The sequence below is a fragment of the Harpia harpyja genome, chromosome 16 (genome assembly GCF_026419915.1).
Source record: "Harpia harpyja isolate bHarHar1 chromosome 16, bHarHar1 primary haplotype, whole genome shotgun sequence".
Classification (NCBI taxonomy): Eukaryota; Metazoa; Chordata; class Aves; order Accipitriformes; family Accipitridae; genus Harpia; species Harpia harpyja.
Genome location: NC_068955.1, coordinates 21,513,482 through 21,529,679, shown reverse-complemented (window position 1 = coordinate 21,529,679; position 16,198 = coordinate 21,513,482). Strand labels below are relative to the sequence as shown.

Here is a 16,198-nt window from a genome sequence, read left to right as displayed (position 1 = left end):
TTTGTGGCAAGTGATCTCTGATTTCAAACTCTTAGAAAGAATTTGAGAATATGGATCACAGGTCTCCAGCACAGTGGCGGATAGTCATCTGCACTGATAATGTGTTTGGGATGAAATCTTGGCTCCACTGTTGTCAATGCAAGTTTGCAATTGCTGCTTAGTAGTAAGACCATACAGCTGAATGAGGGGGGTGGTTCTCTGGGGTTTTTTTACTTAATTTTGCGCTAAACCAAATTAGCCATCAAGGTGTTACCAGTTCTGGGAAACAATGAAATCTCTTGTTCTGCTCTCTGGGATTTCCTGTTATTGCATGAATGAAAACCAGAGAAAACAAGCTCTGTATCTCGGAATCTTCAGAAAGGGAACCGAGGCCAGTGAAAGTGTCTGCTCCTTTCAGGAGATTTGGTGTGGTTATGAGTCTTGGAGACCAGTTTGAGTTCACATACTATCTAAGAGACAGCAATTATAAAATTAAGCCACTCGAGGTCATGTCAGTGTTGCTAGGCACTAGACAGCCACACTTCTTGGTGCTGAGCCATTGTGCAGAGCCTGCCTTGAGAGATATCCCAAGGATACCCGCTGAGTATGAAAGGAGCACTCAGCCAAGAAAAGCAGGAAAAAGTGTTCATCTGAAGTGGGGGAAGGGATGCTGTTTCTTTTCTGGTTTTAATCCGTAGAAGTCCAAGAAAGGGAACCAAAAAATTAAAGAGTGGGAGGACTGAACTGGAGGGGAGGGGAGTAAAAGTATCTTTTTACATCAAGAATGGCCAGAGCAGACCACTGTTTAAACCTTGGAACTTCATTATTCTTGGTCCAGCTGGCAGTCTGTTAGAGGAGTCCTCCTGACTCCTGGGTATCCAGACAAGTTTGGAGAAATGCAGGTTTTCCCATTTTCACTCTTGCAAGAGCAACAATTTCCTTGCCAGAAGCACTGACTAGGGGAAAGCTACATATCTGCAACTAGAGTAAGGACACAGAGAGTTGGGTTGCTGCTTCAGGAGCCCAGAGGGGGCTTCTAGTACCCCACCAAGAAGAGTCTGTCAATGTTGGCGTTGAAGACAGTTAACTGACTGCATTGTGTCTGTGTTCACAAAGACTTCCTCAAAGTACCATTAGTCAAAGCCTCTGCTGTAATATACAAGTTAGATTTCCAAAGGTTAACTGCTCTCTGCCAGAAGAAATAGGTTTCTGTTTCATCATTTCCTGCAGAGCTTTCAGAAGCAGGACATAAGCATGTCACCAGAGCCACAGAAAGGGGGTGGTTTGTCTTGCCTGGCAGCCCCTGAAAACCCACGTCCTCCTTGATACTTTTTTGCCTAACTGTTTGAAAACATGTCACTGAAAGGTGCTTGCAGGCAGTAGACATTTCTCTTTACTGCTTCAGGAAAAAATGTCCATCCTGGCAAAATGTGATGAGATAAACTGAGATGGTCCCTGAAGAAAAGAGTATCAACCATGGGCTTTTTCCAGTGGCCAGTGACAAGGGGAGCAGAGATTACAGCTCTCAAGGTAAAGTGAAGGTTTTCTTCCCTGCCATAGCTGATCAAGGCTAAAGTGTGCCTTGATATTGCAGTGAGACCAGGAAATCCTTCTCGCTATTATCTGTATTCTTTTCAGTGCCTTCTAGTAACCAAAGAGACTGGCAAGGGATCCATCAAGTGGTACATGAAGAACAAAAGAGAAACATGGAGCAGGAAAAGGCACTTTTCTGGAGAAAAACTGAAGATTGTGGGAGGTAAACTGAGCTCCATTTTGTAATTGTGTTGAATTCAGCAAGGTAAACCATAAGCCTATAACTTTTAAAAATAATATTCTCTGTTGTAATATATAACAGTCTTTATGAATTGTTATTTCTCTCTTACCACTTTGCCTTTCAAGGCATTTTGAATGTTAGTCCTCTGTCCAAGTGAGGGCATACCTGCATGCACCAACTAACCTCTTTAACCATGTATAGATGCAAATTTTTAAAGAATTGTATATAGAGGGAAAATAACCAAAATAACAGAAACAGATAATCCTGGAACCTTAACACAGTGGTTTTGGTTTCCTTGAAAATTATTGGCAGATTTGCTGAAGAAAAACATGAGTTCACAAAGACTACAGATTCCTACAGGAGGTAATAGGAAAAAGATTCTAACTTGATGCATTTCCCATTTTCTTAAACTTCCAACCAGCTTTTTCCAAAGCTAAACAGTAACACCTAAACACTGGCATACACATGCAGATTTCATTTAGAATTTTCAAAGGTCAGTTCTGAGCAACTATGTGCTTTGGAAATCCATTTAGGAGCACAGATACTGTTCTTAGACGGTAAACAAATGAAGATGGACATTTATGCCTCTCGTTGAACATTCCACAAACTTATAGAGAAGTCCACATATAAATAAGTTTAATATTAGGTATCATGATATTCTATACATTTCATAACTTCTTAGATACATTTAGTTAATTCTTGTTATCAATAAAAGGTATCTCTAACCAGATATATCATCTCCTAACTACTTCTTAGATCTTCTGGATTAAGCACTGTTATACATAGTATGCTATTATTTGCATTTATTTTTCTGGATAACTTTTATTGCACAAGGAACCTGTATTGCTGTTCTGTAGAAGTGTATACAACACACTGTGTTCCCCTACAGACTAATGAATTCCTGGGTCTCTTCCCTGAGAACTGACTTCTACCGCAGGTTCTCTAATCTGTTATGTCTGGCCTGTCTCATTCTCCTTGCCTATCTGCCCCCAGTGTCCACTCTTCAGGTTTTTGACCCCTCCTAGCTCTTTTTTTTTTGGAGTGTCCATGTTTTCATTTAGAGACTGAACCCTGGCTGTTTTTAATCCAGATAGTCCCAGTTCCCAACCACACCCCCGCTGTCACCACAGACATAGGCAAACACTCTGCATGGCAATGTAGCACTGTGGGCATGAATGTCATAGAACTGCTTGGCTCCTTGGAAGAGATGACATCATCCATGAAGGTGTACCCTCTTCGTGTCCACTTGGGTCCCAGATTCCCCAGAGTATCCTTGTTTCCTGTTCTTGCCCTAATGTGATTAGTGGTAAGTATTTCCTTGCCCAGTGAGTCCTACTACTTCACAAAATGAGTGTCAGGTACATAGTAGTACAGGAAGAAAACCCCAATCTGTCACCAAGCCCAGGAAGAGTAAGTTTTTGCTAAAAGAGGTAACTTATCTTAACAAGTCAGGGACAGAGATGTCCCCACAAGCTTACAGACTGAGCCATCATACAGGTTCAGCTTTCTAATTCTGTAATTATTTAAATATTTAGAGAAGAGCAGCTGTATTGCAGATTAATATTTCCAATTCTAGGTTATCTGTGTAGCCACATTCTTCACAGGTGGCAGTGAGGCAAGAAAGTACTTGTAATTTAGCATTTGGAAAGTTGGCATACACTTCTATGTCAGCTTCCCTTTTTAGCTAAATGCTGTTTCAAAAATCTTCCATGTTAGACATGGGTGAAAATAACTTAGAGATTGGAGGAGCTTTTCAGACAGGAGTCAACAGAAATGAAAACCCTACTCTATCTCTGCACAGCACAAGCAATATTTAAATATCCCAGGCATTTTCACAACAGTTTGCGTTGGAGGAAATCTGAACTGAACACAGACCATAATCTTTCTAATGGCATTTTAAATTCGTTGAGCACATTGGCAGTTAGCCAGCTGTCTGACAATATTACAGGAAAGGGGTTAGGTCAGAATGACCTAGACACATGCAGGAAAACCATTACCTTCTCAAGGCATTCTGCTTGGGATAATGATTTTGAAACCTGCAGCGAGGAATGGATCATGTTATAGCAGTGAACTTAGGATGGAACACCTGGGCTAATGAGTGCTACAGATGTGAGGAAGTGTTGATACTCCCCTCATTGCTGCTACAGAGAAAGAGCCCTAAGAGGCTGAATGCTGTTTAAGTGGAAAAGCTTGACAGTGTGTGTCTGAGAACATAGTTGCCTTCTGGCTCAGGATAACACTGTCAGGCAGTACCACCTCAGGGTACCAGTGTGGGCTTTTGGGCTCAGTGGGAAATGCTGTGGTTCCAAAGGGCAGTATCATTTCCAGACTGGGAAAGAGCAGCTGTGATGGATATAACTGAGCACAGTTACTACTAGACTGCACTGAACAGAACAGAAGGCTCTAAGTCTATACTATGGCCTGAAAACTGCAGTTTGGTAAAGTTCTATCCCAGCTATTTGGGGGACAAAAGCACTCTGATCAGCCATCTGATCCATTTACTTTTCTCTCTCATGTCTGTGACACTAAATGTTTGAGACGAGTCCCAAGAAGTCCAGAATGAAACACTGAATGTGTCATGATAAGCAAAAATATTTTTCTCCTCCTCTTGATTCTGAAGCTGTGAGCTAAATTGTGTTTGCTTTCCTTTGCCATCCACTTCTAACACATAAACAAAGCAACCACTCTTCTGTTGCAATGTGTCTGAGGTAGCTGTAATCACCACGCTGACTGACAGTAATTGGTATTTGCTTTGGTCAGCTTTAAAGTCATGCTAATTAAAATTGAGCTTCCCACTTACATATTGAAAGAAACACAGTATCTGGAGGCAAGATCATGTTGTCAAGCATCCGGGGAAAAGTTTAATAAATCCTCAGGCACCAATGTCTGCCTCCCTCAGAGCTGTCAACAGTAGCCTCTATGCTCCAAAAGAACACTGTGTCATATTCTCTAGGCTCTTGTCCTCTCAATGTGCATCAAAAATTCTACTAGTAGGACAAGGAAAGCTTACTATGCTAGGTAGCAAACCAGCACATATTGTCAATTGGGCATTCATGTGATAACCAAAGATATTTACTATTTTTTCTGAAGTTTTCTTTCTCCAGTACTTCACTGGTGCACTTTCTTGAACATGCATAGCATCCCAGAGACCTGTAGAATGGGGAATAGAAAATACCAAAACAGGAGGCAGAACTAGGGAATACAGCGTGCAATTCCTCAGGTGTGGGCTTTAGTCAGGACACTGGAATCAGTACAGAATGCCTAATAAACTCTTTAATTATGGCACAGTTTAACATTGTCTTAAAGTACCTCCAGCAGCCTGTTGCCGCCCATGTTAAGTTGGTTAATTATGGAGTCAGCAGAAAGTGCTCACCCTTCTGAAGCATTAGCACACTGCCTGCTGTGCTGGTTCAGCTGGGTGTTGTCCATTCAGTCACTCACTAGCTACTGACATTTGATAACATGAAATTGGAGTCAGAGGCTTCAGAACAGTAGAATGTCTTTGTCTTGTAACCTCTGTCTGCTCAAAAAAAAACCTCTGCAAAGACTTCAAAGTGATTTGAAATCTAGCAAAATAATTTTCAGAGGATGCCTTGCAGTGTCATAAGATATTACATGTTTTCACTTACAAAAACTTGAAATAGGTGCCAGGAAAACTAAAAAAAAAGAACTTCAAAATCAGATTAAATAGATACCAGTGAATATTCCAGGACTTTTCCATGCTTCATTTTCTAACTTGTTAATAATACAAATGCTTCTGCAAGAAGGAGGTCAATACCAAGAAGAAAGTTATAGTGTTTGTGTCTTGTTCATCTCTAATTAATATGTTTTTTATAAATCACTGATAAAACTAAAGATGTTCTTGCTTCAACATCCTCCTTAAGATGTTGACAAACTCATGTTAAGTATGTACAAAGATTTTATAACTGAAGATACTTATGCATCAATTTATGTATGTTATCATTTGACAGCATTTTCATAAGATGCTATTTTTAGGGCTACTATTGTCTGCTTTAATTATTTTATTTTTTGTTATTCTGGCAAACATGGAACTTGTCTGAAAATATTCAGGTTCTGATGTGAGAACCACAAAAATTGTAGGTTCCAAATGACTGCAAGAACTACAAGATGTCTTGATTAACCCAGATTTACCAGCATGAATGTTAGCTTTTTCATTGTTCTGTAATATAGGCCTGTAAAAAGAAAATATACTTATTATGTTGCTGTAAGACGTTTTGACAGTTTGGTAGACATTGCATTCCTACTTTCTTTTCTGTCTTGTATGGCATTGCTCTCTTCCATACCATTTAGTAGTTGCATAATTGTTCCCTTTCAAGCATACAAACAATGAGGTCAACTTGAGTCATGTCAAATAACTAGAGCAAATACCACATATGAAACCATTTAAGATAACAAGTCATGTGATCTCATATATTACCTCTCGCCTGGATTTTCTGGATCGTACTAGAAGTGTGTTAGAATACACAAAAGCAACAGGGCTTACCAGCTGACTGTTTTGCCTATGATAAGCAACTGTTGAGCAGTTTATTGCAAAGTATTTAATACAGACAAGCTAGAATTGAAAGTTACCTTCCTCTAAATCATTATGCTTCTTCTTTAAACTGACATTTTCAAGGCAAAACCTGTGTTTTCCTGCAGAAAAAATATGACAGAGATGAAGATTTAATTTTATTTTAGTGGTTTTAATAACATTCAGCTATGTTACATTTTAAAGCTGCCTAATTATCAGATGTAACATCTGGGATACAGTATCTATCAGACTGTGTTCTATCCAAACTGGGCACAGATACAAGAAAGTGTTATTTGTATTTATTAACTGGAACATACAGAGAAAGGTCAACACTTTCCCTATTCATCCTTCATCAGCAGAAAGGCTGGTGAGAAAGCAGGGTAAAAGTAAAACTCCTTAATCAACAAAGACTTGTGACTTCAAAAAATATGCAAGACACATGAAAGCAAAGATGAGCTTCTTATCCGTGCATTTTTTTCTTTTATTGAATATCATTCAGTTCAATTATACTCATAGAGCACATCACGGACCTCTGCTGTTCTCAACTGAAGTCAAAAGAAGTGGTTTCTCTCTTACTACAGTGGTTGACAAGAAGAAAAGCATTAAAATGCTGTTTCTAAACAAGCAGCAATTAAGAGAAAGCAGAACATGGTTAAAATAGTTCCCATTAATATGTTTTATTCTATCTGCAGCACCCTTGAAGTAGTTAAACTGGTCAGTTGCTTCTATAACCCTCCCAACTATTTGTGATAGTAGTTTCAATTACTGGCCCTTCAATGCAAGTTGTTCTGTCTCATGTCTAGAGATCTTGTGAGTCTTTCTCTTTTGTTATCTACACTGCAAGGCCTCACGGAGAAGAGGCCTAACCTTATGGTCCTAGAGAGTTTCAAGCTGCTGCTGGAGGGTGTGTGGATGCATAGGTTGAACGATCCTGTTGGTATCTCTTAGTGTGTAGATATGTGTTTCTATACCTCTATGCTCTCACTAGCCAGTTTTCCAGTCATCTGCTACAGCACTGGTACCGTTCACATTCCCAATATAGCACAATAGAGTGGCTTTTCTTGCATGGAGGCTACTGTCAACACAGAAGCTTTATTCATAATAACATAAAAAATGTATGACTGGGTTAGAGCAGTAGTCTGTCTAGGCCAATGTGCTGCCCCCACTGTCTCCTGCAGTGAAAGGAGATATTGTTTGGGGACATCATGTGAACCTGGCCACTTCCTGTAGTCTATTCTTCTCATACTCTCCCAGCATCATTGGATTAAAGATTTTAAAGAGCACACCTTTGCCTATTCCCTCTAATATCTGTTTTGATACTGTTATCTGAGATATCTTCTCTCTTTTTTTTTTTTTTTTTTTTGACTTGCTGATGCTATCTACCTCCACAGCCTCTCAGGACAAGAAATTCCAGGAATTCACTAACTGTTGTGTAAAAAAGTATTTTCTTTTATCAGTTTTAAACCACTTCCCTGCTAGTTTCAGTGAGTGCCTCCTCCCACCACCCCAGTTGTAATATTGCAGGATTTGATGAATGACACTTCTGCGTTCACCTTATCCACCACCTTAATGATTTTGTAAACCTTAACCACTCCTCAGCCTTCACTTCTCCAAATGGAAGAGTTCCAGCCTTTTTAGTCTCTCCTCAGAAAGCAGCCACTCCATCCCCTTGACCCTCTTCATTGCTCTTCTCTGCCCTCTGTAGGTCCACTGTCTTTGTGCTATAGAGATCAGAACTGTGTACTGAACTCGAGGTGGAGGTGCACTGAGGTTTTATATAGTGCCAGACTGACCCCTCTGTCACGTTCTCAGTAACCTTCCTGATGATGTCCAACATACTGACTTCTGGCTGCTGCTGGACACTGAGCCAGAAGATCACTTTTTCTGCCTCAGCATCTCAGATTTGGCCTACAGCACCTATTCTCTTTCTAAAAGGACTGGGCTTTTCCAGTCCCTTTTTCCATCACACATCTTTTTTTTTCCCTCCAATCACATTTACTTTGAATACATGGGAGCTGCCAGAGTTAAAATCTGGACTAATTCAGTGACTGGTGGCTTCAGACTGCTGTGTTTTTAAACAGAGAGCAGAATGGAATCCTAACTGGAAACCAAAACTGGATCTGGAACAGAGTTTGAAATATCATTTTGAAGGCCTATTCAAACATACATAAATATAAAAGTTACTACTTCAAAATAGCAATTTGCCTGCATCCCCTAGCAGATATTTGTGCAGTACAAGGATTGTTTAGACTAGTTTTTGCACAAGCCTTTGATTCAAGACTGTAACAAGGGTACCCTGGGTGCTCTGTGCTGCTCTTTAGATTCTCACTGGGCTTGTTCATGCAGGGGCCTGTCTCCAGTGATCTCCAGTAAACAGCCTTTAATGAAAGAAGACTAGCAATAGCTTTGATTCCTGTTCTTCTATATCTGTCATAATTGTGTGGTTATCACTAATGAGGTGCCCTGTAGGTGACAGTAGGCCTAAGTTTCTCAAGCCTTTTCCCATCAGTCCTATGGTATGCCTTACAGGGTAGGTGTGTTTACATGTATGTGTTTCTGTGCTTCCATGATCTATATTTTGTGTGTGCATTCATCCATTGGGTAGTGGTGGTTCAGCCTATTCATTAGTCCTGTCTCCCACTCCTGTGCCTGAACTGTCAGTAGTTAACTGCAGTGCGTCACCTTATTTGCAGCTTTACTTGGGGCCTTACAGATTTAGGCAGAGGGAAGCTGCTTTTCTGGCTTGGGAACAACTGATGCCTGTCCTGAGGCAAGGAAGCAAAGATGTAGGCTGAAGTAACATCCTGGCTGAAGGTCCATGCTCCAGCTGTGCCCCGTTCATACAACATTTCCATTCTCATATTTGTTATCGTTCATAATAGAGTATGTAATATGTAAGCTGGGTGGGCTAAATGAACCAACTAGTGAATCACTATATCCAGTATAGAGCAAATTTAACCAGCATTGATTCCAAATCAGAGGTAAATAGAAGATGTACCATTTCAACTACTTCTTTTAAACCCATTATGAATAAAAGGCTGAATGTTGTTTGTAGGCATCATATAGCATGTAATTTTTTGAAGAAACTCTACAGTCATAGAGATGCAAAGAAATATTTTGATGGAAGGCTCATTTTTCAATGCCTGTTTGAGTTACTCAGCAGGATTAAAAATAACATTTAAAAAATCCTTCACATAGGGCAAGAGATCCTTACAATCTTTTACAAGTCATCTCTGCTGTCTTTAGCTTCCTCAGGTAGAATTTGAAGAAGCCTTTCATACCAGATATACTACTTCCTTCTTGTGTAAGTGTTGTTGGATTGTGTTATAATAAAAACATTTTGCAGCAGGTTATTTAATAAAATAAGAATATTTGTATTATAGTAAGTATATATAACTTACATAATTATATCAGAGTAAATATGACTGTGATTTCAATTCAGTATAAAAATGTCATTGCAGAAAATATTCCCTTCTGTTTGTAACAGCTAGAGGAACAACTTCAGTTCTGTGATTGTAAAAGCTGACAGCTCACACCTAACTACTAGTGAGGTGGTGCATTGTTTATGCCTTAGATAGATGGGAGAAACAGGTCAGTCTGATTCATCATACTGTTCTGATTCCTGCCTTTTAAAAAGCTCTCTGTCTAGAAATGTAGACCATGTGTACATCTCTCCAATCACAAGTTCTCCTGAAAAGGCCATATTGGTCCTTCTTACTTCAGCCTTCTTTACTCATCAGTAAATAGGTAATTCCTGTAACTCACAGGAGCCAGTGTTCTCCTTTGATCCCTTCATGTCACACCTTGAAAACATAATTTTCTCAAAAAATGCTGCTAGGTTCACTGTTCTCTTGGTAGCCCACAGTGGCAAAAGTGCTATTAGGATAGAAGTATCCAGGCATCTGTTGGGCAAAGTGTAACCCCTGAGCTTGCTCAGAACAACAGAAAGAACAGAATAGTTTCCTCTCTCCATCTCCTCAGAATATGTAACAGTATTGTGCTGTTCCTGCTTTTTCTGAGTAAAGCCCAGGAGGAATGAAAAATTTGAGTCTCTGCCTTACTCAGCATATTGAGTAACCAGCCCAGGCCAGATATAAAATTCTTTTAGATGCAGGCCTCCCTGCTGGCAGCAGCACTGTGCCACTTTGACATCCAGCAATAATTTTAAATGAGAGTGATTTATTTTTCTGTAGCAGACAGCAGATGGCAGCAAAGTTGTACAGATGTGCCAGACTAGTAGAAGAAGAATATCTTAGTACACACACTCTCTAACAACATTCCATGGAAAAAACGTATCATTTGTTTCTGTCTGTCTTGCAGTGTGGTTAAGGCAATAAATCAGGTTTAATGGCCCTCGTGCGTTTGTAACGTGAGGGGTTTTTTCCCCCAGTTACCAGGAGTTAATGAAATCATATTGGGACGAGATGATGTGAATTATCACTCAGTAAATCATCTTTGCAGGAATCACTTCTTTGTGCAAATCTTTTTATATCCTTCATTAAACAGATACTGATTGCCTTGTGCAAATATTATCACAAAGAGCTACACTGTCTGTGTGTGCACTCTGACTGATACAGGAGCTTTGACTGCCAATCTCTGCTGTGAGCTGTGTATGTCACTCACTCTCTCATTTGAGTTAGTCGTCTGGATACATCCTTTTCCAAGGCTTCAAAATAGGTGATGAGATTTTTTTTTTAAGTAGAGAGAGGAGAGAGAGGGGGGAGGAAATGCTACTATATAAAGTTATAGTGTTTCAATCATTCCAAAATCCTACTGCATTAAATAAAAAATGGAAGTCTGGGTTTTGGACAAGAACACTGGAAGTTTCTGGGATTTGATCCCTACTCATGAACACATTTAGCGCTGCACTTGACACATGTATGTTTGTTGAAGCTGTCATTGCCAGCAGCACCACATCCATTTAAGAGGAGCAGCAATGATCATACATTGCTGAACTCATTTCTGATTGAACTGAGAGTCTGGATTTGAGTTACCTCTTTTTGATAGAGTTCTTGTCCCTTACTTCTAACTTTTAGTAGTTTATTCAGACTTCAAAACCAGAACTTGTGAATAAGTGAAGTATAAAGCAAAACTTACAATACAATCTTCCAGTATAAAAATAGACATGTTTTTGAAAAAAAGCTGGGGCTTAGATTTTTTTCCTGCTGAAGTCAGTAGAAGTTTTGTTTCAATTAGATGGGATCCGTCTCAGGCCTGGGATTTGGTGTTGAGATTCCTATCTGGCTCACCAATTCATCACCACCAGAATGTCTGATGTCTGTAGGCAGTAAGAAGACTAATGATATATGCCAGTTGCATATTTTTCATGTTGTTTATCAATAAAGGGCCAGACTATGAATTTGTTCCTTATGCAGAATGAGATGCAGAGCTGCACAGCCCCAGGAAAAAAATGACTTAGAAAAAGTGACTTAGAAATCCATCACTTTTTCCTTGTCTCTAAAGAGAACAAATTTACTTTACAAGGTGCAGCTGTCTTCTTCCAGTGTGAAGACTCAGATCTGCTCCTGAGTCCTTATATACAGGCAGAGAAGTGTAGTGGCCTCTGCCTTTACAGCTTTCTAGCAGAGAGCCACAACAGAGTCAGGTCATGTAAGGGAAAATGAGGAACCCCCACACCCTTTTGTCCTCTCCTGTAACAGCAGCAGGATGAATTACATGGTGGCCTTTTAGTCTTATGAGTGTTTCAGTTTCATGATAACTCCTGTGACAGTAACCACCTGTTAAAAGGACAATAATCATGTTTGTTTGATGAACTGCTTAGTTTGCTCCTGAACTAACAGATAAGATCCGTTATATTTGTTCTCCTGTTTCTGCCAATACTACTGGACATCAGAGATTAAGACCTGGACATTTGTTTGTTTCTTTTTACACCATGTTAGCAAAGTATGAAGAAAATATAAACCATTTTATAATTGCTGGAAAAGTTGTGTGTAATTTGCAAACTGACAGATCTGGGAAGTGATAGTTGACAAAGTATTGGAAGAATATTTATTTTGCAAACCTATTCTGAGAGTCAGAATTTATTACAAAATATTTACCTTCAGCTGGGTTGGACTGATCTTTCCTGACTTTGGAAAAACCCAAGCTTTTGTAAGTGGATGAGAGACTCAAGGAAGTCTAGTTAAATGCTTGGTAGAAGTTATCACAGAATCAAACGAAGTCAAAAGATTTCATTTGGCCTCCTCATTGCTGTTGCTGGGAATTTTGCAAGCAAAACACTCCAGTCTTATCAAATCATTAAAGTTGATTCTAGTCTTAATGAAACCATTTGTTTTTCATTTGGAGACATTATAGTTATCAAGCATTTTGACTAGTTTATATAGCGTGCAGTAAAAAGGCTTTTACATAGCAAAGCTCTTTACCTCACGAACAAATTATGCTCCTTCTCCTCATGAAGGGTACATGGCCCTGCTCCAAAGAATTAAATATTTAAAAATTAAAACAATTTTAAAGCTGACACAAATTATTTGGTGAAAAAAACTGTCCTTTAAGAAATATTTGGATAATAAAAGCAAACCCTTGTGAACACAATAAACAAATTTTAGTTAGGCATAATTGGATTTAGTTATTGGTTGTACTCAGTCATGCTGGAATTTTTTCTCCTGATGCCTGTGTTCTCAACACTACTTAAGTATGATGTGAGATAATATAAAATGGTGTATTGACGGCACAAGGAAAATATTTGAATGGCTGTCTGGAGTTGCCATTATTGGCTTTAATTATGACTTGCTCTCCTTTGGGTACTAAATGAGCCAGAAAAGGCTTCATATGTGCCAAAGTATTCATTAGTATTCCCCTTTCTGTCATTGTACTTGCAGAAAAAGTTTAAATCTGGCACCTGACTGCAGTTCTTATTAGCATGGACCAAGATGCTTTGCAGATTTTGATAATCATCTGAAAGTACAACAGTGTCTCTACTTTTTGGATACAGTAGAAGTTGTTCCTAGGTAACAGTGGCAGAACTCTTTGACCACTTTGTGATGTGTAATTGGAGAGCAAACATTTTTTGCAGTCCTCCATGTGACGTGGCTGCTTGAAGTAAGTTTTGTGGTACCAACTGGAGAAAGAAAAATAATTACTTGTTTCCCTCTGCCAGGTTAGGGGACCTGCCCTAGGACTTTATGGGAAAGCACTTGTATATCAGCATTTTAGGCCCCTTGCCACCACTCTGTATAGCACGAATAATGGAACCACAAAAATCTGTCTGAGATAAAAATAGCCTTTGGATTCTATTTTGGTAATAAAAAATTGTCTATAGTGAAGTATATTTTCTTTGCCATAGGATGTCTCTAGGGTAGGTTCAAAACAAAATAATAACTCATAAAGAATATTCCATGAACTCTTCTGACACTTCACTGTGGAGGTTCTACTGAGAATGGTGACCACTCCTTCGGCATCTGCTCTTGAACAGACTGGTGGATAAGGATGAATTCCTGCTTCAATACGTATTTACCATCGCAAAACTTAATTTTAATTTAGAACCTTGTTTGAACTGAACTTATAGTCATGTTTTAAGTGGCCTTTGAAATGCTGGCCTGTGTGACACCAGACTATTCTTAGAAACAAATACTTTAACTAAGGTGTTGTGTAAACAGATGCTCCTGATTTTGGAGGCATTTGATGACCACTTCCACTTCTCATCTGTCACATTAAAGCATAAGCTGGCCTTGACCTAAGCACACAGTTCTTCTTGAACTTCTAAGACTTTTCAGAGGATGCTTGCTTTCATGGGCTGATACTATTTCACAGTCTTGTTCTCCCTGAAACCTCAGGGGTTTCAAAACCCTCACACTCCTCAGAGATTTTAATCTAGTTCATGTATGGCTTTCAACTACTGCTTAAAGGTTAGTGCCCAGCATTTTGCTTTGTGGGATGTTTGTAGTGAAAAGATGCTTAGCCAAAGTTCTTCAGTAATGTCCCCTGCTTGGGCAGGAGGAAGAGCTTTCACCTGGACAGCTCCCACCTAGGGCAGGTGCAGAAATGGATGAGAAGGGAGAATGCTGTCTCTATATATTTTAGCCCTTACAGAGCAGTTCCCCAAAAGCTGGAACTCAGTTTGTGATATGCGGTTAGCTGTGCAATGGGAAAGAGTCCCTGCCTGCTCTGTTGTTCTCCTCCAGCCTGTCTAGCGTAGCCTAAGTAGGTTAGTTGAAATACATGGTCATAGTATTTCCAGGGTTTACTTTTCAGCTCCATACATTGAAAGAACGTGCTGTCTTCCAGGCACAGAGCTACTCACTACTTTCTGGCACATCTAGTTCAGCAGTGTTGATCTTTACGCTTTACAAGACATGGTTTCAAAGATTTGAGGGAGGGGGATGGAGGAAATTTAAAAAAAAAAAAAAATCTTTTCTTTAGTTGCTGTTTATTGCAACCACGGAGTTTTGCTTCTCCCTACAAGCGCGGCAGGTGGTGCTCTTGATCCTTCCAGACAGAAATTGTACTTGGTAAGCTCCAGTAAGGTCAGAATTATGCCATCCAACACCAGCTTGCTGGTTTTAGCCCTGTCTGGTTAGTCCAAGGATCTTTCAGCTTTGAGTGAAGTGGTTTTTATCAGTGAAAGGGAAGGGAGGGACGAAAATGTATTTTAAGTGGGACTGGGTTTTGGCAGTAAATGAAGAAAAGATCAATACAAACAGAAGTAGCTAGTTGGCAAGTACATACTTAGCCACGCTATAGCCCAATCCAGCCTTGGGTCCAAAATTTAGATGACAAAGGTGCTAGCTCTGCAACCCACAAGTAAAACATTGTAGCTATTAAATTTTATGGTCCTATTGAAGTCATTTTGGTTGTGCTATGTACTTTAAGTAGGATCATGCTTTCACCTACACGTTGTAATTTCCCACCACAAGCACCCCAAAACTTATAAGAAGCAACTATTCTGATTTCAAGATCTTTCATGATTTGAGAATAGCCACTTGCTTGTTTCTCAGCTGGCAGCTATAAACTGTGCTGAAGATCATGCATTTGCTGTCACCCCTTAGATCTTATGAAACCTGGATCAGAAAGGCCATCAGCAGTAGAGAGGTAAATTCTCTTCCAGCTGTTAATAAACAGATGGTAATTAAAACTGGCAAGTGTCAATATATATGCATTTTTTTAAAAAAAGAACATTTCAAGTGGAAAACCCACTTTTCAAGATTCCAAAATTCTTAGTTGAAAACGTTTAGGACAGTCACTCAAAATAGGCAATTCTGAGCAGAACTTCAAAACTTTGGGGAGAAAGATTATTATGAATATATGCCAGGTATCTGGTCAACTGGATTCCTACCCAAGCTTTTTTGCAGCAAGGTGTGATGGAAAGGTGTGATTGCCAGTTCTTTTGAATTTTTCTTGTAAATATATGTTCCTTAGGCATTTAGTATTAGGTAAAAATATATGCCCGCTTCATTTATTCTAGCAGCATTTAGTGCTGCTGTTCCCCAGTCCTCTCCTGTATATGTTAACTATGTTCAGAGATACTCTAAAATAGGGAAGATGATTGTATGTTTTACCCGAGATGTTATTCAAATAAATACACTTGCTTCGTTCGTAGGTTTTCTTGGAGTGCAAAGAGTAGGCACCAAGAGATGGTGCTGTTGGTGCATTAATAAGGTTGAGTTTCACATTTGTTTTCTGGTCTGTGGTTGGAATTTGTTTTTTTTAAAAAAAAAAAGAGGAAAAAAAAGAACAAAACAACAAAATCCCCAATGCTAAGCTTTTATCCAAGATGTTCTGCCTGCACTGAACTGGTCACCGTTTAACTTTAACCTGAACTGTGGCCCAGGAAATCCTTCAACATAAATAACCTTGGAAGCTGCCATGACCGTTTTTGGAACGTGCTCCCTCAATAAATCTGTTACTTTGTTGTGCAATGTTGAAGTGTGCAGTTGTTTCTCTGATTAATTAGGGCA

General features: G+C 39.4%; 1 long non-coding RNA gene across 1 annotated transcript; it reads left to right on the top strand.

Moving 5' to 3' along the window:
* Positions 1-1,422: 1,422 nt before the first annotated feature.
* LOC128152317 (uncharacterized) lies at positions 1,423-15,803 on the top strand. The gene is made up of 3 exons (XR_008238614.1): positions 1,423-1,509; positions 1,618-1,735; positions 13,124-15,803. It is a non-coding gene; the product is annotated as an uncharacterized LOC128152317 (long non-coding RNA).
* Positions 15,804-16,198: the final 395 nt, after the last annotated feature.